General features: G+C 41.0%; 1 protein-coding gene across 5 annotated transcripts in view; it reads left to right on the top strand.

The window, feature by feature from the left end:
- The first annotated feature begins 206 nt into the window (after nt 1-206).
- The window catches only part of LOC140453638 (disks large-associated protein 2-like), a 723,320-nt gene continuing 696,093 nt past the window's right edge, over nt 207-27,433 (top strand). For all 5 annotated transcript variants that reach the window (XM_072548503.1, XM_072548501.1, XM_072548502.1 and 2 more), the window contains exons 1-2: nt 207-480; nt 19,939-20,012. The gene's annotated coding sequence lies outside the window, so the exon portion shown is untranslated. The remainder of the gene's footprint in view (nt 481-19,938; nt 20,013-27,433) is intronic.

Genomic DNA, 27,433 nt, shown 5'->3' with positions numbered 1-27,433 from the left:
CCATATATGGCAGGCGGAGCAGCTGATGATGTTGCTCGAATCTGGAATGCCTGACTGACCTAGGAATGGATTCTGCAGCACACACAAAAAAATAAAGATTTTCCAGACGAGGTGAGCGGCAAATACGCCGGATATTATGCACCCGAGGGAGGACTGTATGCTTGCACCAATATCTTAAGATTGCAGGTCTGTTGCTAAGGCGTCGGAGCTACCCTTAATGTACTCCTGCTTCCTTACATTTTGAGTGTCTGTTATAGTGAAGCATGGATCTCCGTTAACCCATCCCGCTGCAGTGCAGCAGCTGCAGAACTAATTGTCACCTAGTTGAAGTGAAACCATTCGGAGGTTAGGTGAGACCAATTTAGCAAGTCCCCCGAGGGTAGATTGTTGTTTTACGCTCAGCCCCGCCGGCAGCTCTCCTCGCAGGGATGAAAGTGGAATTAAGGTTGTAATCGGAGGCAGGGAGTGTTCCACCACGAGGTAAGTACCAGTTTTCTCACTATGAAAAATCCTCGCTGTGGTACCCAGTCTCCCTCCCTCTCTCCTCACTAGCACTTCATAGTATTGTGCTGCAAATTCAATGATTATGAGACCAGTGCTTTATTGCTATCGCATGCATTCAGCACTCAACCACCTTTCAAAGCATCTATTTGGAGATGGAAGAGGCAATTCAAATGCAAAATCAAGGTAGGCTTGTGCCGTTCAGTCTGCTTTGCCACTTGCTGTGCTGCTGTTTCATGAGTTTTATTCTTGTGAGGATGCAGGACGATCCTTAGTCTGATTAGAAGGGATGATTTAAGAGAAAACAGCCTCAAAGTAGCACCGTTGAAGGGATTTGCCTGCGTTATATTTGCTGCATTTGTTCCCTCAGTTTAGTGGCATTATCACAGCGCTGCATATGTGCAATTAAACATCAGCATTTACAAAAAAAACAGACCTTGAACTGCAGTTCTTATCTTCCAGATTTAAAGATACCATCAAATCGAAATGATCTCTTTTTAACCTGGAGATATTTTCATTTTGATAAGAGTCTGCTGAAAAGGAATTGTTGACACGTGTCCTGAATCAATGTATTGTTGGCAGGCATTGAAGTGTTTTTGGAGCTTATTATGACCCTCCTTTTATATTATCAAGTGAAAAGGGAGCAGAAGAAGATGATAATTTCCCCCAAATAACCCATTCTTACAGATCTACATGCCATAGTCTCCATATTGTGCCCCTGTTTGCTGCAATAACCAGAACATTCAATGGAGATATCAGTTTTGTGCACTAGCTTTTGAGAGATTTTATTAAGTTTCACGCTATTTTCCTGTTAGAATGGCTTGTTTTATTTTGAAAATCCATCTTTATTTTTGTGGAAAGCGTCACTGGTGGATGGAGGTGTTTAGCTAGTTACAGCATGAAGCCAAAAATCTAAATGAAAATAATCTGAGCATTTGATTATCGGAACAAAAGATTACCAGCTTCTCCAATATGGAAGTGACATTAGTAAAGTGATGTATTATAATGAGATTGTCGCGCTTACTATCCACTTGGCTAGATTCTGACTCCTCTTATTTACAAAATGAAGCCAAACTTCAAAATGAATTAGTATGGGAGAGCTGGAGATACTTCGTCCTTCTACAGAATCTAGTTATCCTGCACAATTAACAATTCAATTTTGCCTCAGTGTGGAGCTTTTGGGCAAGCTTTGACCAGAATATAAAGCTTGCGCTGACAACCAGGGCTGTGTTGCCATTCAAGGAACTTCATATTACAGTGTAAACTTTTACAACATTGGGTGTGTACTGTTAAATCTGATGGTGTTGAAGGCTTAAACAGGATAGATAAATTTATTGAGTTTTGTTGATGTTCACACTTAAACAGGAAAGATAAAATTACTGAGTTTTCTTGAGCTGATATTACCATGCCATCCTCGGGAAAATATTCTGAGAGATACTGCACATACCTATTCCTTTTAAGATGAAAACTGTTTATTTTCACTTCTCATTTGCCAAATCCAGCACTGACAATATAAATTTTCACTTAAAACAATACTGCATCTTGAAAAAGTGTTTGCAAATGTATTTATTTGCTTACTCACACAACACTAATGGTATAATTTGAAGGGAATCACTTGATTTCCAGAGAATTGCTTCAGGGAAGGACCTGTATTCCTAACTGCTGGAGAGATGGAGGAGAGATAAAGATTCTCTTTCAGGGAATTTCTGCCAAATACTGCACTGCATTAGATTACTCCAGTCAGTTATTCCTCTCCTGAATCCACTGTGAGCACCAGTGGTGCATATGGGCAGGACTTTCAGGCCTTTTTTACTTTATTCTTTTGACTTCTATGTAAAGAGTGGAGCTGATTCTCTTCCCATTCCCCATGCCTCACTTTGGGACTTGTGCATCCCAGGATTGAAACTTCCAAGGGGTGGATTCTCAATGAACAACACAGAGGTGTAAATCCATCATTGTTGCTCACAAACATTTTTGTAGAGACAGCCTGGTTTTTGTATCTGTTTTCTAACATTGGAAATCAGCAAAGTTTTGCTTCGAGTGAATTGGGACAAACAGCAGCGCCTTAACAATTCCCTAATCTATTTAACCAAGATACCTGGCTCTGAAAGATTGGGGAAGAAATTATATAAATTTATATGTGCACGTGTGTATGATTATATCTAAAATTTTCCATGGTTTTGCAGAATTCTAAGTGAGGCTGGGGTTAGATCAGATGTAATTGGTTCTCAAGTTCAAATTGCATCCTGTCCTGGTTTTTAAACTTCTAATATAAATTTTACTATATTTATCATAGATTCTACCTATGTAAATTATTTAGATTATTGGAACTATTGCTTGACAATTTTACATAAAACAGCTTTTCAGTAGAAATATGGACAGGTCAGTTTTGCCATTATAAATATTCTAATGTCCAGAGACCTGAGCATATTATTAGAAGAATTTATATCCTTGAAGATAACTATGTTTTTTTCCCTAAAATAAGCTTAATTCATTAAATTTGAAAACATAAAATTTCCATTTAAAATTCGAGTTTACTTCCATAGCTCCTGAAGGCTGGCATGGGGATTGTGATGTTTGATTAACCCACTACTTTCCAATGTAAAGCAGACACTAATGGCATGTTGCTTGCAGACCATAATTGCATTGTGTAACCAGTGCTAAGTGTCTACACATCTCAGCAGAGAGCCCAAAGTTTTGAGCGAGTAGCATTTCTTGAAGGTAATCTGTACTAGCTAAAACCAGGTTCCCATTTTTCATTGTGGCTGGAGTAGGAGTTGAAGTCATAATACTGTTGGTTTGCATTGTGGTTAAGATAGAAGAATGAAAGATGGGAGACAATAGGCCACAAGGGTTTGAATGCTGCACCCAAAGAAGAGAGGTGCCCTTTCGAAGACAGGCCCTCTCCAGATAGTTGCCGAAAGGACAGAGAGCAGGTAGTTGGAGAGGTTCATGTCAGGAGTCAAACCTGAGAGTCTGAATATATTTCCACAAGTTCAGTGACCTTAGATGAATGGTCAGGATCATTAACTGGATCTTCAAATGCCCAACTGCACAATCATTTTCAGATACTGTTTAACTCAGCTCAACCATTTCACACATCTACAACCACTTTCAAGCAGAACTCGTAACCTCACATTGGGATGTTACACCGCATCCTGAACTCTCTAGTACTTTTGTGTGCCTCACACCCTCTTCTCGCAACTTGCACACACTGTCAGCTCTTGAATCAAGACTGCTGTGCTACCGAAACGTATTTTACAGCCCTCAGTTATACACTTCCCTCTTTTCAGAACAAGGTGAACAACCGGAGAGGCACTGAGAGCCAACTGGCCGAGGACAGGTGTATCTGTATGGTGTAAACAATGACCATTATTGGGGCACCTATTGCTGAGAACGTAGACAAAAGGGCACTGAAAGCATTGATGATGTCTGTATCTTTCATGCTAAATACCTAATCCTGTTTTTCACATTTCCAATTACTTCCTCATCCCACTCTTGTTTCTGATTTTACAAGTTGAAGATTTTGTAAGCATATAACTCTTACATCTTAACCACCAGTCCACCGCCCCCTAAATCGCTGCAACACAAAGTGTTTTCCTCCCTATAGCTAGACAAGGGTTCCACTCTGACCAGGCAGTGCTGGACCAGCACTGACAAGAACTCAGCACTGTCACTTGGTCTAAAACATCCGGCCATGCACACAGATACTGACACATAATTTAGAAGCTTGCATTGAAGCAGGATTTGTTGCCATTGAGTGACCTGATGTGAGGAGAGGAGGCAAAGATAACTCAAATGTCAGCTTCTTGGAAGGTGAGATTACACTAATGTTCTGCTACAGCACACTCTGATGAGCGCTTTGTGAGAATAGAAGAAGACTGATAGATAGACACAGTTAAATGATTGGTGCCTTGAAAAGCCTATGGTCAATTTTAAGTAGCATAGATGAATCTAGCATAAATTTGACATAGGATTTCATGCAGAATCTGGAGTCTAACCTCCCAAAATGGAAGTAATGACCGATTTTTGCTTCCTGTGCTGAAGCACTGACATCTTGTACGCTGTTCCTTGCTAAGGCTTAAGTAGGAGAGGTTGACATGGGTACCCTTGGCAGATTAGCCTCCTGCTGAGAGTACCACTCCTTTTCCCACTCCTATCCAGTAGTTTCTACCAATCTGTAAACCCTTTGCACATTTTTTCAAGTCATTCTGCGTTACAAGCTAAAGGCTTTCTAGCTTCCTGTGTCTGGGAATAACTGGATTTTTGAAAGATTTGAAGTGAACGTGAAACTTTGTCAGTATGCGTCACACTATTCTTTTAAGGCTTCTGAAACAAATTTAGAAGTTTCCAGACAAATGCAGATTTGAAGCAACTGTTGGAAGAAATCAACTAGCAACTACTATCCTGTAAGCCGTTGATCAGGTTTAAATAATGCTGGTGGAAGTGCTTCTTGCCGTTTGAATGTGTGTGTTCAACTGATCTAGATTAATTGTGCATCAGTTGGAGTGTTGTGATCCAAAATGGCAGTACTGGGCATAGCTGCACATGTGCTAATGCCCTGCTGAATGGCACCTCACATAAATTGCACCACATGAGTGCCTCATATGCCACTTACGGACCTTTTAAAATAACACTCAGACAATGAATGTTCATTTTGTGCTGCATTGCTTTTGTATTCTATCAACACTTTTATTTTCAGTTCATATATCTACTACAATCAAATTGCCTATAAAAACATGGCTTGCAGCAATTACTTCCTCCCACCAGCTCTGCAATGCCTCCGTTTTGTGTTCCCTGCTCTTCAGACAGTATGGCAGATAATTACCTATGCTTTAACCTTTCTATAACTGTTTCCCAAATTGCTTTTAGTTACTATTTATTAATTTGAAACCATCAAAATATTATTTTAAAATAAGGACAGAATATTTAAATTTATGGTGCATTACGTGTAACAGGCTCTGACAGAATTATCCCTCACCCTCTGACCCCACGTTTTAACAGGAAGAAAACATTTGCACTTTCCGTGTCCTGAGGCTGTGGGGCACGCTATTTTTTTTAGAAAAAAGTTGTCCGGTTGGAGAGACGATATCACAAACTGATCTTAGTTGTATTTATAAACGAATCCTACCCGTTTTAGTAACATTTTTGTTTCACACCTTTTTTCTCTAACTTTGGCACCCTCTGACTTATAACATGTATTCTTCAGAAAAGAGACAAGGGATCTTTTCACAGGGCATCAAGCTGTTCAATAAGACGTGTATGAAAAAGGCTGAGTGTGTTTGCAGCTTTCCAATGCTCACTATTCCATTAATCATTTCATTCACCTTACGCTGCTCTGTTACTGCTTATAATTCAAAGGGATTGAAAGGAGAGAGAGCAGGAAATAATCTTTTTCTTGGTGAATCATACATTAAAATAACACTACAAACTAACTTAACACACCAACCCCCGCATGCAATACTGTGGTTGCAAGAGCTGATTAGAGACAGTGAATTCTATAGCAAGCAACTTGCCTCTTGACTCCCTAAAACCTTTCCACCATCTACAAGGCACAGTGCGCAAGTGTGATGGAATATTCTCCACTTGCCTGGATAAGTCAAGCCCCAGTAACACTCGGGAAGCTCAAAACCACCATCCAGGACAAAGCACCCTGCTTGATCAGCACCCTATCACCAGCTTTAAACATTCCCTTCCTCCATCACTAATGCGCAATGGCAGCAGTGTGTCCATTTACAAGATGCAGTGCAACACCTCATCAAGACTCCTTAATCAGCACTTTCCAAACCTTATAACCTTTGCCATCCAGAAAGACAAGGGCAGCAGACGTGTGGTAACACCACCACCTGCAAGTTCTCTCCAGTTGTGCAGCATCCAGTCTGGGATATATCATACCATTTCATTACTTTGAGCCAAAGTCCTAGATTCTTTCCTCTTTACTATTATTGAAGGTGTCCTACACCTAAAGGATAATAATCATTCAAAAGGGCACTTCACCATCATGTAGGAGAGATCAAGAAAGTATAGCAGATTTCCTTCCCTAAAGGATGGCAGTTGACCAGATGGGTTTCAATGACAATTAATAGTTTTGGATCAACATTACTGAGACTGATGTTCAACTCTAGACCGATAATTGGGAATAGATAACTTTTAGAACTTTGCATCCAGAATTAGGCTTTGGGCTACTAAACACGAATTGTTGGCAGGCTTGGTTTGGAATTGTTATGACCAGTCCCAGGGTGAGGTTTCCCAGCTCATGATGGTTCCAGAGGGTGTACCCCAAGCTATTAAGTCCCTGGGTAAGGAGGGATGAACTGGCTCCTATTCTTTCTTCACCCATTGTTGCAACGTGGTTAGTTTGAAATGGTCCTAGTGGATGTCTTTCTTCCAGACCAAAATTTATTTTTTTAAAGAATCCAACTTAACCAGGCTTTCCTAAATCAACATAGTGAGCTTATTAAATACCACATGCACAAAGTGGTAAATATACTTCCTGATTTTAAAAAATAAGAGATAGGTCCAAACTGATACTTTGTTTGAAAAATGAAACACAGATCAGTCTCTGAATGGTTTGGGAATAGCGAGTGGTTGCACATAGCAGTGGACATTACCTTGAGAATTGACATTGCTAATTGAACTGTTCAGTTTTGAGATTCTTCATTTTGTGTTTGATTCCTCTTTCTTTAAAATTGGTTTGCGGCACTCAGTGAGAGAACTTTTTTTGTCTGTTTGCTAGCTAGATGACCTCCAAACTTTGGATTCAATGAGGTCTTCACTTGTAACACTAGTAATTAGGGGATAGCTCTTTAATTGTGAGCTTTATGGAATAGTAATGCTCAGATGCAGTAATACAGACCAGTAGACTTCACATTGGCTTTTGAACCCCAGCCCTTGTATATTCTTGTAAAGGTGAACGCAATTGTGAATTTGGGGAGGCGATGGCCCAGTGGTACTGTTGCTAGACTTTTAATCCAGAGACACAAGTAATGTTTCAGAAACGTAGGTTCAAATCCTACCATGGCAAGATAATGGAATTTGAATTGAATAGAAATCTGGAACTAAAACTCTAATGATAACTATGAAACCATTCTTGATTGTCATAGAAATACAACTGGCTCACTAATGCCTTTTAGGGAAGGAAACTGCTGCCCTTACCTGGGCTGACTTACATATGACTCCAGACTAACTTTAACTGTCATGTGAAATGGCCTGGTGAGTCACTCAGTTCTAACAAAGGGAGAAATGAATGAGACTGGGTGGAGCACCTTACGTTGTCTAAATCACCGGAAATGACAACAGTAAACACAGTTTACCCTGCAGTGACCTCCTTACTAGCAGGCAAAACTTAGAGAGAGCTGTATCACAGATTAGTCAGGCAGCCTGATTGTCACGCCATGGAATCATATCTTTTGCATAATGTTGTATTCATCACAATCGCCATCCCTATGTGTGCTATCTCACAGACCAAACAGAAGTAGTGGCATAGTTGGGAGAGGTTGCTCTTGAAGTCCTCATTATTGAGTCCAGATTGCTTGAGTTCTCATAGGCCCAGGGCAGACAACAGCAATGAATCCTTCTCCTGCTGGTTACCATGAGTTGGTCTATGTTGAACACCTTTTTCAAGGAGCACTGAGTGGCAGGGGCACAGAATGTGCTGTAGGTGGGTAGGTGTAGGCTGGGTAGCACCACTACTGACCAGGTTGGTTGAGTCCCAAAGGACATAGCTGCTAGATTGAGTCTATGGCAAGTGGTGAAGGAGCCAACAAGAGAGGAAAACATATTTTACCTCATCTTTACCAAGCTGTTTACTGCAAGTGCATCTGCTGATGACAGCATTGGCAAGAGTGACCACCACCATATCCAGTTGTTGTGTGGCACTATTGCTGTACAGATCTAGAAACTCAAGATGGGCATCCATGAGGTGCTGTGGGCCAACAGCAGCAGCAGCAGAAGCAACACAGTCTGCAACCTCATGGCCTGACATCTCTCCCATTTCACCATTACCATCAAGCCTAGGGTTCATCCCTGGTACAATGAAGAATGCAAGTGGAAATTCAGGACAAATGAAATGTCAACTTTGTTAAGCTACTTGAGTTCCCAACAACATAAGGAGCAAGAGATCAGCAATTCCACTACCAGCAGTTCAGATGTAAGCTCTGTAAGATAAGGCTAAAGCATTTGGAACAACCTTCATCCAGGGGTGCTGAGTGACTGATCCATCTTGGCCTCCTCTGGAGGTCCTCTGCATCCTGTGCTGTTGGCAGTCTTCAGCCAACTCAATTCACTTTGTGATGTCAAGGAATGGATGGAGGTACTGGATATTGCAAGAGCACTGGACTGTGATACCATTCCACCAAAAGTATTGAAGACGAGAGCTCCAGAATCTAGCCAATTTGTTCCAGTACAACAACAACACTGGCATCTACCTAACAATGTGGAATATTGTTCAGGTATGTCCTGTACAGAAAAAGGAGGACTAATCCAACCCAGCCATTTACTGCCCTGTCAGGCTATTCTCAGGCATCAGTAGTGATGGGAGGTATCATCAACAGCCCTATGAAGTAGCACCTGCTCAGCAGTAACAAGCTCACTGACATCCAGTTTGGACTACACCAAGGCCACTTAGCTCTTGACTTCATTACTGCCTTGGTTCAAGCATAGGTAAAAGCTGAATAGCCAGAGGTGAGGTAACATCAAGGATGCATTTCAGAATCACATCAAAGAGCCCGAACAAAATGGAATTAATGGGAATCAGGTGGGGGAGAATCAGGTGGGTGGTAGGGTGGCACAGTGGTTAGCACTGCTTCCTCACAACTCAGAGACCTGGTTTTGATTCCAGTCTCGGGCAACTGTCTGTGTGGAGTTTGCACATTCTCCCCATGTCTGCTTGGGTGCTCCAGTTTCCTCTCACAGTCCAAAAATGTGCAGTTAGGTGACTTGGACATGCTAAATTGCCCATCGTGTTCAGGGATGTGGTGGCTAGGTGCACTAGTTAGGAGAAATGTAGAGTAACAGGGTAGGGGAATGGATCTGTGGGATACTCTTCAGTGGGTCAGTGTGAACTTGTTGGGCCAAATGGCCTGTTTCCACACCATAGGGATTCATTGAAACTCTCCCCTGGCTGGAGTCTTTCCTGATACAAAAGAAGATGGCTGTGGTTGTTGGATGTTAGGTTCTTTTGCTTGAAGAATCTCCACAGGCATCTTGAGGCTAGTGTTCCAGAAATCTTCAGCTGCATCATCAATGAGCACACCTCTATCATAAGTTCAGAACTGGCAATGTTCACTATTCTCTAATTGTCGGCACAATTACACTTTATATACTGAATCACTCCATGTTCAAATGAAGCAAGGCCTGGGCTGACAAGTGATGATTAATTTTTTTTTTGTGTGGCATACAAGTGTCAGGCAATGACTGTCTATCGCCAACAAGAGACAATTAACCTTTATTCCTTGATTCAATCGTATTAATATCTCTGGGAGAAGGACATGGAAGTAAAAGCACTTGTGGAAATACAGAAGAGGAGATGCTGAACCTCTTAAAACGTGAAAAGGTGAATAAATCCACAGGACCTGATCAGATATATCCCAGAACTTAGTGGGAAGTTAGGGAAGTGATTGCTAGGCCCCTAGCTGAGATATTCGTATCATTGATAGCCATAGATGAAGTGCAGGGAGCCTGGAGGTTAGCTAATATGGTGCCATTATTTAAGAGAGGTGGTAAGGAAAAGCTAGGGAACTATAGACCGGTGAGCCTGCCATCAGTGATGGGTAAGTTGTTGGACAGGATTCTGAGGGACAGGACTTAATACATTTCAAAAGGCAAAGATGGATTAGGGATAGTCAACATTGCTTTGTGCATGAGAATCAAGTCTCACTAATTTGATTAGTTGCTTGAAGAGATGACAATGAAGATTAATGAAGGTGGAGTAGTAGACGTCTGTATGGACTTCAGTAAGGCGTTCCACAAGGTTCCACATGGTGTAATGGTGAGCAAAGTTAAATCATATAGAATCCAGGGAGAGCTAGCCAATTCGATACAAAATTGGTTTGAAGGTAGGGGATGGAGGATGGTGGTGGAGGGTTGTTTTTTGGACTAGAGGCCTGTGACCAGGGGAGTGCCACAGGGTACTGGGAACCATTGGTTTTTGTCATTTATATAAATGATATTGGATGTGAGCATAGGAAGTACGGTTAGTAAGCTTGCAGATGCCACCAAGATAGGTGATGTAGTAGACAGTGAAGAAGGTTTTTTTCAGAGTACAAGACCTTGACCAGATGGATAAACGGTCTGAGGAGTGGCAGATAGAGTTTAACTTAGATAAATGTGAGGTATTGGATTTTGGTAAGGCAGATCAGGGCAGGCCCTAGGAGTAAATGACTGCAGATGCTGGAATCAGCACTGAAATCTGTACTGAAAACAAAAATGCTACAAATCACAGCAGGTTGGGCAGCATCTGTGGAGAGAGAGCAAGCTAATGTTTCGAGTCTAAATGACTGTTCATCAGAGCAGGACTTATATCGTTAATGATAGGACCCTGGAGATTGTTGCCAAACAAAGAGCTTTAGGAGTGCAGGTGCACAGTTACTTGAAAGTTGAGTCACCACAGGTAGAAGCTGAATAGTCTGTAACCTTTTTTCCCTGGAGTGTTGGAGACTGAGGGGTGACCTTATGAGGTTTATAAAATCATGAGGGTCATGGACAGGATGAACAATAACAGCCCTGGCTTGAGGAAGTCACAGTTTGTTGCACAGACTGTTGGGCATTTTCAGCTGGGTTCTGTGCTTTTTCCAACAATGAGTGAAGATTTTAATGTTGGCCCTTTTACAGCAAAATTTAATGAACTCTTTACCCATGTGCATAGAACTCAATTATCAGTAACAAATGGAAGAATTCAAGGCAGTGAAGAAGGCATTTGGCACACTTGCCTTTATTGGTAAGTGCATTGAGTATAGGAGTTGGGATGCCATGTTGCAGCTGTATAGAACATTGAGGCCACTTTTAGAATACTGCATTCAGTTTGTTCTTCCTGCTATAGGAAAAATGTTGTTAAACTTGAAAGGATGCAGAAAAGCTTTACAAGGATGTTGCCAGAATTGGAGCATTTGAACTATAGCTAGAGGCTAAATAGGCTAGGACTTTGTCCCCTGCAGCAAGTGTGAGGGGTGACCTTAAGAAGGTTTATAAAATTATGAGTGGCATGGATAGGGTGAATAGCCAAGTTCTTTTTCCTGGGATAGGGGAGTTAAAAACTAGAGGGCATAGGTTAAAGGAGAGAGGGGAAAGATTTAAAAAGTACTTGAGAGACAGCTTTTTCATGCCAACGGTTTTGTGTGTACGAATGAACTGCCAGAGGAACTGGTGGAGATGTGTATAGCAATTGAGTGGATACATGAATAGGAAGAGCCTTTAGAGGGATATGGGCCAAATGCTGGCAAATGGGACTGGATTATTTTAGGATATCTGGTTGGCATAGATGAGTTGGACTGAAGGGTCTGTTTCTGTGCTGTATGACTCTATGACTCTGTGGCATCGAATTCCCCACTATTAATGTCCTAGGGGATACCATTTATCAGAAAATGAAGTGGATCAGCCATATAAATGCAATGGCTACACAAGGTGATGAGAGGCTTGGAATCCTACAGTGAGTAACTCTAACTTCCCAAAACCTGTCCAAGGTATAAGCCAGGAGTGTGATGGATGGATGGAGTCCAACCACACTCAAAGCTTGGCACCACTAGGAACAAAGCAGCCTACACGATTGATTAGCACCACATCCACAAACGTACAATGCTTCCATCATTGATTATCAGGTGCAGATGTGTGTACTGTCTACCAAATGCACTTCAGAAATTCACCAAGTCTCCTTTAGCAGTACCTTCCAATCCCAGGACCACTTCCATCTGGAAGGGCAAGAGCAACAGATACATGGGAGTACCAGCACCTGCAAGTTCCTGTCTGAGCTCCTCGCCATCCTGACTTGAAAATATATTGCTGTTCTCTCACTGTCAATGAGTCAAAATCTTGCACCACTGTCACGTGTTGTGGGGCTACCTACACTAAAAGGACCTCAGTGCCTCAATAAGACAATTGAGCCCTAGTTGTCCTTAAGGTGGCGATGGGCAATGAATGCTGTCATAGCAAGGAATGTCCACATCCCATGAATGACTATAAATAATTTTGAGACATAAACCAGAGATGGCTCTCTGTTGAGCAGAGGACTCAATCCTTTGTTACCTTTGTAATCTGAAAGAGATAACAGTCCTGTCTGCTTTCAAGTTTGTTCGATACCTCTTTAGCTGTTGCGTCCCACTGGTAAACACTATGTTTTCCAGAAATTACACCTGCAGTTATTTTGTCTCTGTAGTAGTCCTCCACTAAGAAACACATTTTGGAATAAAGGCTAGAGATGCATATAGTTCTTCAATCATGTTATGAATTTCTTAGAGTCTTAGAATCCCTACAGTGTGGAAACAGGCCCTTCAGCCCAACAAGTCCACACCAACCCTCCAAAGAGTAACCCACCCTGACCCATTCCCCTACCCTATATTTACCCCTGACTAATGCACCTAACCTACACATCCTTGAACACTACGGGCAATTTAGCATGGCCAATTCTCCTAACCTGCATGTCTTTGGATTGTGGGAGGAAACCCATGCAGATACAGGGAGAATGTGCAAACTCCACACAAGCAGTCACCTGAGGCTGAAATCAAACCCAGGTCCCTGGCACTGTGAGGCAGCAGTGCTAACCACTGTGCCACCCTAAAGCAAGGGCAAACACATACCCTGTAAGTGTGAACCCACGACCTGCAAATTCCAAGGAAGCATCCGATCAGTGTTGGCATTATTAACAGCATGCACTAACCATCTGAGCTAACCGACCTACTAACTTTATTGGCATAACAGAAACCTTATGGATTTTAAAATCAGTTCTTTGTGCTTTCTTTCTCCTGTCCATAAACTTTTTTTGTAAATGGACTTGTTTTAGAATTGTTTGCTCTGTATACAGGAATGTGATTTGTGAGCAATATCCAAATAATGTCATAGAGTCAGCGATGTACAGCACAGCAATAGGTCCTTTGGTCAAACTCGTCCATACCGACCAGATATCCTAAATTAATCTAGTCCTAATTGCCAGCGTTTGGCTCATATTCTTCAAAACCGTTCCTGTTCATATACCCATCCAGGTGTTCTTGACTCCTGAAGCTGATACAATGTCTGAAAACAGAGCACCCCATTCAATACAACCATAATTAGACAGTGAAGAGACCTTCCTCAAGAGGATCACTTTTCCTGTCACTGCTTAAATCTTCCTGAAGTATTTGTAAAATTCATAGACTGAGCATAAAAGTATCATGGAGAGCAGTAATAGACTTGGTTTGAGGAAGTCGCAATTTGTTGCACAGACTTTGGTGTCTGTTGGGTATTTCAGCTGGGTTCTGTGCTCTTTCCAACACTGAATGAAAATTTTAATGTTGGCCCTTTTACAGCAAAATTTAATGAACTCTTTATCCAGGTGCATAGAACTCAATTATCAGTAACACATAGAAGAAATTTGCCCAAGATTCTGTACAAATAGTCATAGAAAAAAAACATTTGAGTGTATTCCAGTTGTAGAACAACTGGAGTAGGCCATTCAACTCCATAATTATTTCATCATTCAATGGGATTGTGGTTACTTTGAAATCTAAGACCACGTATCTGTCTTTGCCACATGTACTACAATTTTAGATGAAAAATCTGCCAAATTTTAAAAAACACAATTAATCTGGCACTCAGTGTCACTTTTGAAAGAGAATACCAAAGTTTTTGAAGTGCCCTTTAAGTAAGTGGAGAAGTGACTTCTCTATTGCTACAGCAACTAACAAAGAATGTTCGTCTTGTACGGCAGCTTTAGGAGTCACTGTCTGCAAAGAGAGCATTCCATTCAATAGTTTGACAGGAAAGAGATCTTGAAGTGTATCTAGTTTCACTCCTGTAAGTTCTGGCTTCAGATTATGGGTCTGATTCTGATAGTGTGATTTTTTATGTTGTGGTGTTGGGCATAGACTACTTGATGGAGAGCCAGCAGGACCTGCCTTGTCTCTTTTCTGGACCATGAGCCAGTTGATCACTGTGAAGCCAACAGTGGGCCTTTCATTCAAAACACAACCCTAAGGGTAGAGGGTCTTGTACTCATCAGGACTAGGGTGCAGAAAACCAGGTTTTGAGAAGGGACATCAGTTTTTCACAGCATATAAAGAAGGTCCTTCTTGGTTGGGCCATTGTTAGCAAGGAGAAGGTGAGGACTGCAGATGCTGGAGATCAGAGTCGAAATGTGTGGCGCTGGAAAAGCACAGCAGGTCAGACGGCACCAGTGGAGCAGGACACTTGAAGTTTCAAGTGTAAGCCCTTCGTCAGGAATGTGGGGTGGGGATGGGGGGAACGGTGAGATAAATAGGAGAGAGGGGTAGGGCTGACGGGAAGGTAACTGGGGAGGTGATAGGTAGATGCAGATGGAGGTGATGGTGATAGGTCTGTGCGGAGGTGGAGCGGATAGATGGGAAGGAAGATGGACAGGTAGGACAGTTCAAGAGGGCAGTGCAAGTGTATTTTTCTAATTCTAACCCTTCATTCCCGGCATGTTCAAAGAACAAAGAACAAAGAAAATTACAGCACAGGAACAGGCCCTTCGACCCTCCAAACCCGCGCTTATCCAGATCCTGTATCTAAACCTGTCACCTATTTTCTAAGGATCTGTATCCTTCTGCTCCCTGCCCATTCATGTATCTGTCTAGATACATCTTAAATGATGCTACTGTGCCCGCCTCTACCACCTCCGCTGGCAATGTGTTCCAGGCATCCACCACCCTCTGCGTAAAGAACTTTCCACGTATATTTCTCTTAAACCTTCCCTCACACCTTGAACTCATGAGCCCTAGTAATTGAGTCTCCCACTCAGGGAAAAAGCTTCTCGCTATCCTCCCGTCTATACCTCTCATGAATTTATAGACCTCAATCAGGTCACCCCTCAACCTCCATCTTTCTAATGAAACTAATTTTAATCTACTCAACCTCTCGTCATAGCTAGCACCCTCCATACCAGGCAACATTCTGGTGAACCTCTTCTGCACCCTCTCCAAAGCATCCATGTCCTTTTGCTAATGTGGTGACCAAAACTGTACGCCCTTTTCTAAATGTGGCTGAAGCAAAGTCCTGTTCAACTGTAACATGATCTGCCAATATTTGTACACAATACCCCGTCCAATGAAGGAATGTATGTAATTTTCCTTCTTAACCACTCTATCGACTTGCATTGCCACCTTCAGGGTACAATGGATCTGAACACCCAGATCTCTCTGTACATCAGTTTTCCCAGGGCTTTTCAATTTACCATATATTTCGCTCTAGAATTGGATTTTCCAAAATGCATCACCTTGCATTTGCCCAGATTGAACTCAATCTGCCATTTCTCTGCCTGATCTCCAATCCATCTATATTCTGCTGTATTCTCTGACAGTCCCCTTCATTGTCTGTTACTCCACCAATCTTAGTGTCATTGACAAACTTGCTAATCAGACCACCTATACCTTCCACCAGATTATTTATGTATTTCACAAACAACAGTGGTCCCAACATGGATCCCTGTGGAACACCACTGGTCACTGTTCTTCATTTTGAGAAACTCCCTTCTACTACTACTCTCTGTGTCCTGTTGCCCATCCAGTTCTCTATCCATCTAGCTAGTACACCCTGGACCCCATGCGACTTTCCTTTCTCCATCAGCCTACCATGGGAAACCTTATCAAAAGCTTTACTGAACTCCATGTATATGACATCTACAGCCTTTCCCTCATCAATCAACTTTGTCACTTCCTCAAATCATTTGATTAAGTTGGTAGGACATGACCTTCCCTGCACAAAACCATGCTGGCTATCACTGATAAGTCCATTTTCTTCCAAATGGGAATAGATCCTATCCCTCAGTATCTTCTCCAGCAGTTTTCTTACTACTGAGGTCAGGCTCACAGGTCTATAATTACCTGGATTATCCCTGCTACCTCTCTTAAATGAGCGGCCAACATTAGCAATTCTCCAGTCCTGTGACACCTCACCATGTACAAGGATGCTGCAAAGATATCTGTCAAGGCTCCATCTATTTCCTCTCATGCTTCTCTCATTACAGCGCAGTACAGGCCCTTCGGCCCTCTCAGTAACCTGGGATAGATCTGGAACTGGTGACTTGTCCACCTTAATGCCTTTTCAAATACCCAACACTTGCTCCCTCCTTATGCCGACTTGACCTAGAGTAATCAAGCATCTATCCCTAACCTCTTTTCTGTCATGTCCCTCTCCTTGGTGAATACTGATGCATAGTACTCATTAAGAATCTCACCCATTTTATCTGACTCCATGCATAACTTTCCTCCTTTGTCCTTAAGTGGGCTAACCCTTTCTCTAGTTATTGTCTTGCTCTTTATAAATGAATAAAAGGCTTTGGGATTTTCCTTAACACTGTTTGCTAAAGATATTTCATGACCCCTTTTAGCCCCCTTAATTCCTCGGTTCAGATTGGTGCGACTTTCCCGATATTCTTCCAAAGCTTCATCTGTTTTCATTCGCCTAGACCTTATGTATGTTTCCTGTTCCTCTAAGGTAGTCTCACAATTTCATCTGTCATCCATTCTTCCCAAATCTTGCCATTTCTATCCCTCATTTTCTCAGGAACAAGTCTGTCCTGTACTCTAATCAACCTTGCTATAAAAGCCTCAAATGCAGATTTACTTTCAAACAGCTGCTTCCAATCCACATTCCTTAGCTCCTGCCGAACTTTGCTATCGTTGGCCTTCCCATAATTTAACACTCTTCCTTTAGGACCACTCTTGTTTTTGTCAATGAGTATTCTAAAACTTACTGAATTGTGATTGCTATTCCCAAAGTAATCCCCTACTGAAACTTCAACCACCTGGCCAGGTTCATTTCCCAACACCAGGTCCAATATGGCCCCTTCCCATGTTGGACTACTGCTCTAGAAAACTCTGCTGGATGCTCCTTACAAATTCTGCTTCTAAGTGAATTCCTGTCAATGTTGGGAAAATTAAGATCTCCCATCAGAACCGACCTATTGTTCCTACATCTTTCCATAATCTGTCGACATATTTGTACCTCTATTTCATGCTCGCTGTTGGGAGGCCTGTAGTACAGCCCCAACATTATTATTGCACCCTCCCTATTTCTGAGCTCTGACCATGTTGCTTCACTGCTCAAGTCCACCATCGCGCTCTCCTTCAGCAGAGCTGTGATATCCTCTCTGACTAATAATGCAACTCCTCCACTCCTTTTACCTCCTTCTCTATCCCGCCTGAAGCACCTATATCCTGGGCCCAAATCTATCAGTTCACTCACCTTCCCAGAGTGCAATTCAACCACTTCCACCCAGCTCCGCTGCCGCAATGAAGGCCCAACATCCTGGTGGTAAGTATTTATAGCCTTTACTCACCTCCCCAGAGCGGTCTAATCCAGCTCCGCTGCCGAATCCAATTTTTGGTGTCATCCGCAAACATACTAACCATACCTCCTAAATTCTCTTCCAAATCGTTTTTATAAATGTCAAACAAAAGTGCACCCAGTACCGATCCCTGTGGGACACTGCTGGTCAAAGGCCTCCCACCTGAAAAACAGCCCTCCAACACCACCGTCTGTCTCCTACTGTCAGGTCAATTATGTATCCAATTGGCAAGCTCTCCCTGAATCCCATTTAATATAACTGTATGAATTAATCTACCATGTGGAACCTTGTTCAAGGCTTCTCTGTTCATATCATGTCCATATAAATAATATCTACTGTTCTGCCCTCATCAATCTTTTTGGTTATTTCCTCAAAACTCTCAATCAAATTTTGTGAGATATGATTTCCCTTGTACAAAGCCATGCTGATTATTCCTAACCAATCCTTGCCTCTCCAAATGCACATAAAAACTATCTTTCAGAATCCCCCCCAAGAACTTACTCACCACCAATGTGAGACTTACAGGTCTCAAGTTCCTAGGCTTCTCCTTACAATATTTCTTAAATAAAGGCACAACATTAGCCTTACTCCAGTCCTCTGGCACCTCACCTGAGTTCATAGATGATACTCTTGCTGTATTTCTGCGAGGGCTCCCACAAGTTCTTCCTTCTTACAATGTCCTGGGATACATTTGATCAGGTCCTGATGTATGTTTTCTAAGACCTCCAGCACTTCCTCTTTGGTAATGTGAACTGTTTTCAAAACATCAATATTTTATCCCCAATTCTCTAGCCTGCAATTCTTTCTCCACTGAAGCAAAATATTCATTTAATATCCTGAGGTTCAACACATAGACGACCTTGTTGATCTTTAAGAGGTCCATTCTTTGCCTAGCTACTCTTAATGTATTTGTAGAATCTCTTTGGATTATCCTAAACTTTATTTCATATCTCTTTTTCTAAAACAAAATAAGTTCACTAACATACAGAGGGTAGCAGTGAACTTTTGGTACAGCTGACACAAACAGATGTTGGAGTTGGCTTACACAGAAGGCAAAAAACAGACTGCTGCTCAAGTTCCAAACAATGCTCGTGTATTGCCAAATACCAGTCTATCAAAGCAGGCGTACACCTTTTTAACAATGCAGACCAGCAACACTGAAATCAAGAAAATAAAATTCTATAAGTAATCCAAGTACCATTTCTAAACTGACCTCACTTTATGCTCTGTCATGTCATATTGTAATCATTGCTAATGCTGTCGTTTCCTGAATTGACAGCCCTGATTAGAACTTTCATGCTGTGCACACATTTTTAATACACAGAAGCAATGCATATTATTTACTGTAGACCCTGCATCCGATGTCAGTAGGATATCCTATTCACAGATGAACTGACTGAAACATCTGGGTCAAATTATGTCAAGCATCTTCAGGACTTTGGCCAAATTTATCATCATGTGCACCCTTCTGGTCTCCATGTAATGAAAACGACATTGAATCAATAGACAGAGTGCAGAAACAAAATGCAAGTTTGCTTTTTGAATTGAGAGAATGTAACTATTGGATATGACTGTCAGCCTAGGACATTTTTTTCTCCAGGAAAAGCAAGTTACTAAGATGCCTTTGTAAATGGATTTAATAGGGTAGGTTTTCGAGCAATCAATCTTAACTACACAATATTTATGATCCTTATTAATAAATCCCAGCAAGAAATTCAGGAGAAATTGCTTTATTCAGGATGTGATAAGAGTGTTAACCTCACTATCATGCAGTGTTTTTGAGGCAAATACAAAAGATGCATTAATTAGGAAGCTTAGGAAGGCATTGATGGGATGAGGTGAGATAAAGTAGGGAGGAAGGGGATTGGGTGATGCATAAAAACCTTTCAGGCTGAATGACCCTGTTTATGTGCTGTAAATTTCATCCAATATTGTGGTTTTTGCAGAAATCTTGGGCTCTACAGAACTGGAAAATTGAATAGCTCTCCATCTGCTCCTATTCATATTTTGGGATACACCTGTGAGTATGATGATGACCTACTGTCTGTACCTGATTCCATTTTATTAGACAGGCACTCCATTGGATTAAGAGACTGCATGGTATCTGTATAAAGTTGCCTGATATAATAAAGTGTCTGATTTGGATGTGTTGCTACTCACACTGGGAAATCTTCTAACTAGTTAATTGTTTGAAATAAATGCAAGTCCAAAATAACAGAAATGCATTGAGAGACCAACTGGCTTTTTATCTGAAGCCATCACTAAACTCTTCCCCTGCACTAATACAACCCAATCAAAGTAAATATTCACTCCAAATAGTATCTATAGTATCATTGTTTGTCACAGTCTGCTCTTGGCTCTATGATGTTTAATGGAGTAAGTTGTCTGCTGACAACAGTAGAGGAGTCAGTCCTTGAACATGGCAAAGCTCCATCATTTATATAGGAGCCAATACTTAAAAACCCAGACAAGCAGTTTGAGTGATGGAATATCTGTTTTCACATAGAATTACTTAGAATTTTAAAGCACAAAAATGACCATTTGATCCAGTGGTTCAGTCTTTATATGCTTCATATGAATCTTCTCCCTTTCTGTCAACTTTGCATCACTTCTTTAATTCTTTTCCACCTCATGTACTTATCTCTGAAATGCACCAGTAAAATAGACTTTGTCCTTTTGATAGGTAAAGGTATTCATTTTAGATGTAATGGGATTTTGCATGGAACTTTAGAGGCTAACGGGTGACCTTATAGAAATTATAAAATCATTAGGGGTATAGGTAAGGTGAATAGCAAAGGCCTTTTCCCTAATGTAGGGGAGTTCAAAACTATGGTATGAGTTTGCATCCAGGAGGATATTCTATCTGAATCAGCAATGCTTATAAGTATGTAAGTTAACTCGCTGAGCTTGAAGGTTTGTTTTCAGATGTTTTTCACCATGACTAGGTAACGTCATCAGTGAGAATCTCCGGTGAAGTGCTGGTGGTATGTCCCACCTCTCTATTTATAGGTTTTGGTATAAAGAGGTGAGACATGCCACCAGCACTTTATCAGAGATTCTCACTGATGATGTTACCTAATCATGGTGATAAAACATCTGAAAACAAACCTTCAAGTTCAGCGAATTAACTTGCATACTTACCATCAACCTGAGCTACAAATCTTCTCAAAGACCTTAAATGCTTATGTTATTTCCTGATATAAAAATTACCTGAGTGATGACATTGTCGTTTTGAAGAATCCAATAGATGATTACTACAACAAGCTATTTTTATTAGCTCAGACAATATGAGGGTTCAGAAAAGATTTGCCAGGATTTTACTGGGAATGGAGGGTTTGAGTTAGAAAAATAGTCTGGATAGGCTGGGACCTTTTTCACTGGAACTTTAGAGGCTAACGGGTGACCTTATAGACATTATAAAATCATTAGGGGTATAGATAAGGTGAATAGCAAAGGCCTTTTCCCTAATGTAGCGGAGTTCAAAACTATGGGTATATTTTTAAGGTGAGAGGTGAAAGCTTTTAAAAGGACATGAAGGTCAACTTCTTTACACAAAGAGTGGTTAGTGTGTCGAATGAATTGCCAGAGGAAGTGGTGGAAGCAGGTACAGTTACAACATTTAAAAAACATTTGGTTGAGTACATGAATAAGAAAGACTTGGTGGGATATAGGTCAGACGCAGACAAGTGGGACTAGTTTAGTATAAGATCATGGTCAATGTGGTCTAGTTGGACTGAAGGGTCTGTTTCCATGCTATATGACTCCAGTGGTTTCTAATAAAGGAGCATGTTTCCAGTAGAGTGTCATGCCTCAAGTGATCCAAATGACGGAGCATGTGGCCTTTGTACAAATCAAGTTACATGCTACAACACAATGACAAAACCATGAGCATGGCTTTTAAAGGTATACTGACTAGGAAACATAACACAACAGGAGAAAATCCGCCTCTATGTCTGGACATGTATATTTCAGAAAAAAGAGCCAGACTATTCCTGCCATTTATATTTCAACATAAGTCACCACCCTCCAGACAGTATGGGAGAAAGCTGGGCATGGTATTGTGGTGTTGGTGAATAGTTGAAAAGATCTTCACCTGCCATTCCTGGAATTTGTTGATATGTCAATTCTATAAAAGAGTCTATGCCACAGACAAGTGTGTACCTTTTGCAGTTACACTGTGCCTGTTTGGTACCTTCTGAAGCACATGAGCTGTTGTAAGAGATATTCTTTTAAAACAAACATCATTTTATAATAGTGGATAAATCTTCAGGCGTATCTCACAGCTTAATGGAAAGCTGGGGAAGAGACTCCGGGGCCTCTTGCTGAGTTCCTTGCAGCATCTAATAGCCATAGGTGAGGTGCCAATAAACTGGAGATTGGCAAATGTGGTGCCATTATTTAAGAAAGGTAATAAGGAAAATCCAACGAACTATAGATTTGTGAGCCTGATGTCAGTGGTGGGTAAGTCTGTGGAGGGGATTCTGAGGAACCAGATTTACATTCATTTGGAAAGGCAAGGACTGATTAGGGAAAGTCAGCAAGGAGTTGTGTGTGAGAAATCATGTCTGTCTAATTTGAGAGAGATGTTTGAAGAAGTGGTGAAGAACGTTTAAGGTAGAGTGGTTCACATTATCTACATGGACTTCAGTAAGGCATTCAACAAGGTTCTGCATGTTAGACAGGTTAGCGTGGTCAGATCACATGGAATCTGGGGAGCTAGCCAATTGGATACAAAATTGGCTTGAAGGTAGGATAGAGGGTGGTATTGGAGGATTTTTTTGGACTGGAGGCATGTGACCGGGGGTGTGCTGCAAGGATCAGTGTTGGCTCCACTGCCTCTCATCATTTATAAAAATGATTTGGATGTGAATCTAGGAGGTATGGTTAGTAAGTTTGCAAATGGCTCCAAAATAGGTGGTGGTGAAGAAAATGAGGAAGGTTATCTCAGAATACAACAGGACCTTGATGAGATGGGCCAGTGGTCTAAGGAGTAACAGATGGAGTTTAATTTAGATAAATGTGCGGGGTTGCATTTTGATAAGGCAAATCAGGGCAGGACTTAAACAATTAATGGTAGGGTCCTGGGGACTGTTGCGAAACAAAGGAACTGCAGGGTTGAGATGCATTATTCCAAGAAAGTGGAGTCACAGGTAGACAGGGTGGTGAAAAAGGTGTTTGGAATTTCTGCCATCATTGGTCAGTGCACTGAGTATAGGAGTTGGGAGGTCATGTTGCAGTTGTACAGGACATTGGTTAGGCCACATGTAGAATACAGCATTCAGTTCTGGTCTCACTGCTATCAGAAAGAAGTTGTGAAACTTGAAGGGGTTCAGAAAAGGTTTACAAGGATGTTGCCGAGATTGGAAGGTTTGAGTTAATGGTAGAGGTTGAATAGGCGGGGGCAGTTTTCCTTGGAGCATCGGAGGCTGAGGGATGACCTTTTAGAGGTTTACAAAATCATGAGGGGCATGGATGGGGTGAATGGCTATGGTCTTTTTCCCAGGGTAGAGAAGTCCAAAATTGGAGGGCATAGATTTAGGTTGAGAGAGGAAGGTTTTAAAAGGAACTTGAGGGGAAATGTTTTCAAGCAGAGGGTAGCATGTGTATGGGATGAACTGCCTGGGGATGTGGTGGAGGTGGCTACAATTACAACATCTAAAAGGCATCTCAATGGTTAGATGAATAGGAAGGGTTTAAAGAGATAAGGGCCAAGTGCTGGCAAATGTGACTTGATCAGTTTAGGATATCTGGTTGGCCTGGACAAGTTAGACTGAAAGGTCTGTTTCCGTGCTGTGTAACTCTGACTCTATGATATCCATTAGCATGCTCATTATTTGGGGAATGACTTTCTAGCTTTTGGTTTGTACGTTTAGAACCTTTTTGGTTCTGATTTGCTGCACATCTGCTTTGAGGTGATCAAGAGCAGACTGAATAGTTGGGGAGTGTGCTTGAAGTAAACATGATACCATCTAGAGCTACAAGCCAATTGCATGACTTTAACAAGCTGCAATGTATGACGAAGCAAAAAAAAAAGCGATATTTATAAATGTCTTTGAAATAGGTGTCTAAGAAAAATGTAATTTTGCTGGAAAATATTCTTTCTGTCAGATCAAATGAATTTTTTTTCATATGCATTTAATGATGAGTAAATGCAATGGTAGTTTTGAGATAAGTCATTTCCGAGAATTATACTTAGTGTGTGGATTATTACTTAACTAGAAAGCTGTCCATGGTCCTGTGCATTAAATATTTCACACCCATTTTGTTTTAGTTCTGGCAGAAAAGGTTTGGTTGATTTTATATTTAGAATTCTACAATAGGTTTGTTAATAGTATTTTACAAGTGACAGGGAAAGTTTCCAATGATTTTGTTGTGGATAGTCGAGAAATGGATCCGCAGAGTTTATGGCACAGCCCAAATGTGATGGTGGTGCACCCATCACTGTGCAATGCTATCAGTATTATTGAAGCAAATATCATATAACTGATGTTGAATATTACCTGACATATTTGTACTGAAAGGTGCAGACCACAAAGATATAATTTCATTTATGAGCCATCTCATAAATGTAAGGTGCACGTAACATTTTAATTATTTTTTATTCTAACTTACTTCCCTGGAACTCTTTAATCAGGTTACCACCCTTACTATATTACTGAAATGGTTCTGATCACAATCATAAATGATATCCTACATGACTGTGACAAAGACAAACTATTACCAAACAACCTCTTCCTACTTTGTTTTCTTTGCTCTTTGGACATAGTTGACAACACCATTCGTAAGGTTTGCAGTGTGGCTCATCTGTGCATGCTCGGACCCACAAGTATTTTCACAAAAGATCCCGTATGTCAGAAACTGCACCAGACTTTGAGGGACAGACATTCCCTGGTGCATTCATTATGGCAATGACTTGACAAATCAGTATTGACTTGCCTGGTTTGAATTTAAGCAAAAGTTTAAAGTTTCCTTGGAAAAATCACCATGGTAACCCTTCTGCTAATCAGGATCCCCTTGCTAACCAACAGCACCCTCTGCTCATGCTTTAGATATTGTTACTCCTTTGAGATTTGGTACTCTTGCGATTTGTGCCCTTATCAGTGTAGGATGAAAAGCTTCAGTGGTGTGTCTAAATATAAGTTATTGTGATTTTTTTTATGTGAGTTAGACAAAAATGAAGCATATAAGTAAAATTAAAAGCAGCATTTGCTGTAGTACCTGGCCTCAGGAGTTGCATGATCCAATTCAAATCACGGGAATGTTTTGTTTGATTGTGTTTTCCAGCTCCTTTGTGTTCGAGTGTTTCATATTTAAATGTCATTGGCCTCTGACATTTTTTGTTTGGAAAAGTGTTCCTTAGACCTGTCTTGTTCACAATGTCTGAGGCCACTTGAAATGGGTAAATAAACTAGACTGTCATGTCAAAGTGAATATTTAGGAATACTGTGTCCCTGGCGCTCACGTTTGCAGTTAGACACTGAAGGAACCTTTGTGTTTTTCCTTGTTGTCTTCCTAAGTGGATAGCTAAGTCAGTCATTTTCTAAACCTATGTCATTTGCTTCTACTTGCTTACCCATTTTAATAAATTTACAGCCTGAATCCCATTCTGTGAAATACTTGTGCTGCTGAACTCACCAGAGTCCCAGCCTGGTTACTAACATGCAGAGGTTCAGTGCAGTAATGAAGATTTCCTGCTGCGCTGGGCTCTGTGCAAATTATTTAGTTATTGCCTGCATAACGATACTTTATAGAGTAACAAAGATTTACCGACAGGAATAACCTGGGACTCTGAATATGAGAAAAACAGCAAGAGCAAGATCTCAAACTATAAAAGCAAACATATAATTCTCCCATCCTCTTCTCCCAGATCCTTCCATTGATTTTTAGTTATTTATGCCTGACACAGTAAGATTGCAATTGAGCATAAACAGCTTCAGTGCAAACATTTACGCAGCCTACAACCAACCAACCCATAATAGAGTATTGAACCTGATAATCATTGAGAAGAAGCCATCACCAAAATGTACAGAGCCTTGAGATTGTGTTTTGAGTGCTGGGATCAATTTTGGCCCTTAAGAAATAAAAGTGATATTGCAAGGACTAAAGTCTTTGCAGAGAAGAGTACAGTAATAAGGTTGACCTGCAACATATTAAAAAACTGAGTTAATTTAAAACATTAGGAAGACCTGAAAGGATGGAATTTCTTGGGGGTTGTAGTTGGGAAAATTACACCCAATTTGTATACCTATTTCCTATTTACATGCCTATTTCCTGATTGTTTTGTTAGCATATGCTGGAACATAAAATAGGTATAAATGAATGGAATCGGTGTATAGATTCAGACCTGAAGAGAGAAGTGAAATTGTACCACATTACTTCTTTAAATATGAACACTGAAGTATCGAACTGTCTAATCATCATTCATGTTCCTTTGCCACACCATATTTAAGAAGCTTTTCAATTTTTAAATTGACAAGCTGATGCCATAAAACGTATTCAAAGAAACAAATCACATAAAGCGCAGATCTCCTGATAATATAACAATTGCTGCTCTCACAAATTACAATGTAACATCAGAAATATGACAGTTTCCTGCATGGCTTACAAAGCTGGGCTAAATTTTACATCTATTGTTAAAAACCAGAATGCAGGGCATCTGTATGTGCTGCTCTTTCAGTCTCTGGGCAGAGCCTGTCTTGAACCAATACTTGCTTAAGGGTAGAGAGTAGAGAACCTGAATGAAAGAAGAGCTTTTGAGAGAAACATACGTTTCCATATTTTCTGCTGATTTGTTATGCTGGACATTTGTATTAAGACCCCAACTGGTTTTTGATTACACTATTTTGTATTATTTGAGTCCAACATGGTGGTCACTTTCATAGAAAGTGGTTATTTGACCCAATTGATTTGTTTTTATTCCTGACGAGGTTCTTGGTACTTCTAGCTGTTGTTTACATGAAATAGAAGCAAAATTTGCAAATGTACAACTACGTCATCTGAAGGAGCCAATATGTAAGTAGAAACTCAAGGCTGAACATTTATTTTGTATAAGTGCGAGTTAGATTGAGTTTTCTTGAAGGGCTTCTTGCTGTGACACCCAACAAGACTGCTCACCAAATCTTACCAAATGCACCTCATTAGCTATCCACTCTGCCCCATGACATCCCTTACATCCAATTCTAATGCCATTTTGACAGCAAGGAATTTGCCACTGATTGGATATCTGTAAATGACTGGCATCCCTTCCCCTACCGTCATCTTTGAGAAGCTGGTAGGTACCTGAAAAAGCATTGGCAATCTACCATTGCCTCTCACCAGCAACATAATGGCACAATAGCCAGAAAACCATGCTCCCCATGGCACATAGTCAGCATGGCAGACACTCCTTTACACTCCATTCTATCACTCTAGTTGCCATTTTAACCACCACACCATTCACCC

The sequence above is a fragment of the Chiloscyllium punctatum genome, chromosome 27 (assembly GCF_047496795.1).
Source record: "Chiloscyllium punctatum isolate Juve2018m chromosome 27, sChiPun1.3, whole genome shotgun sequence".
NCBI lineage: Eukaryota > Metazoa > Chordata > Chondrichthyes > Orectolobiformes > Hemiscylliidae > Chiloscyllium > Chiloscyllium punctatum.
Note: the sequence above shows the minus strand (reverse complement) of the source record. Positions and strands in the feature narration are given on the sequence as shown.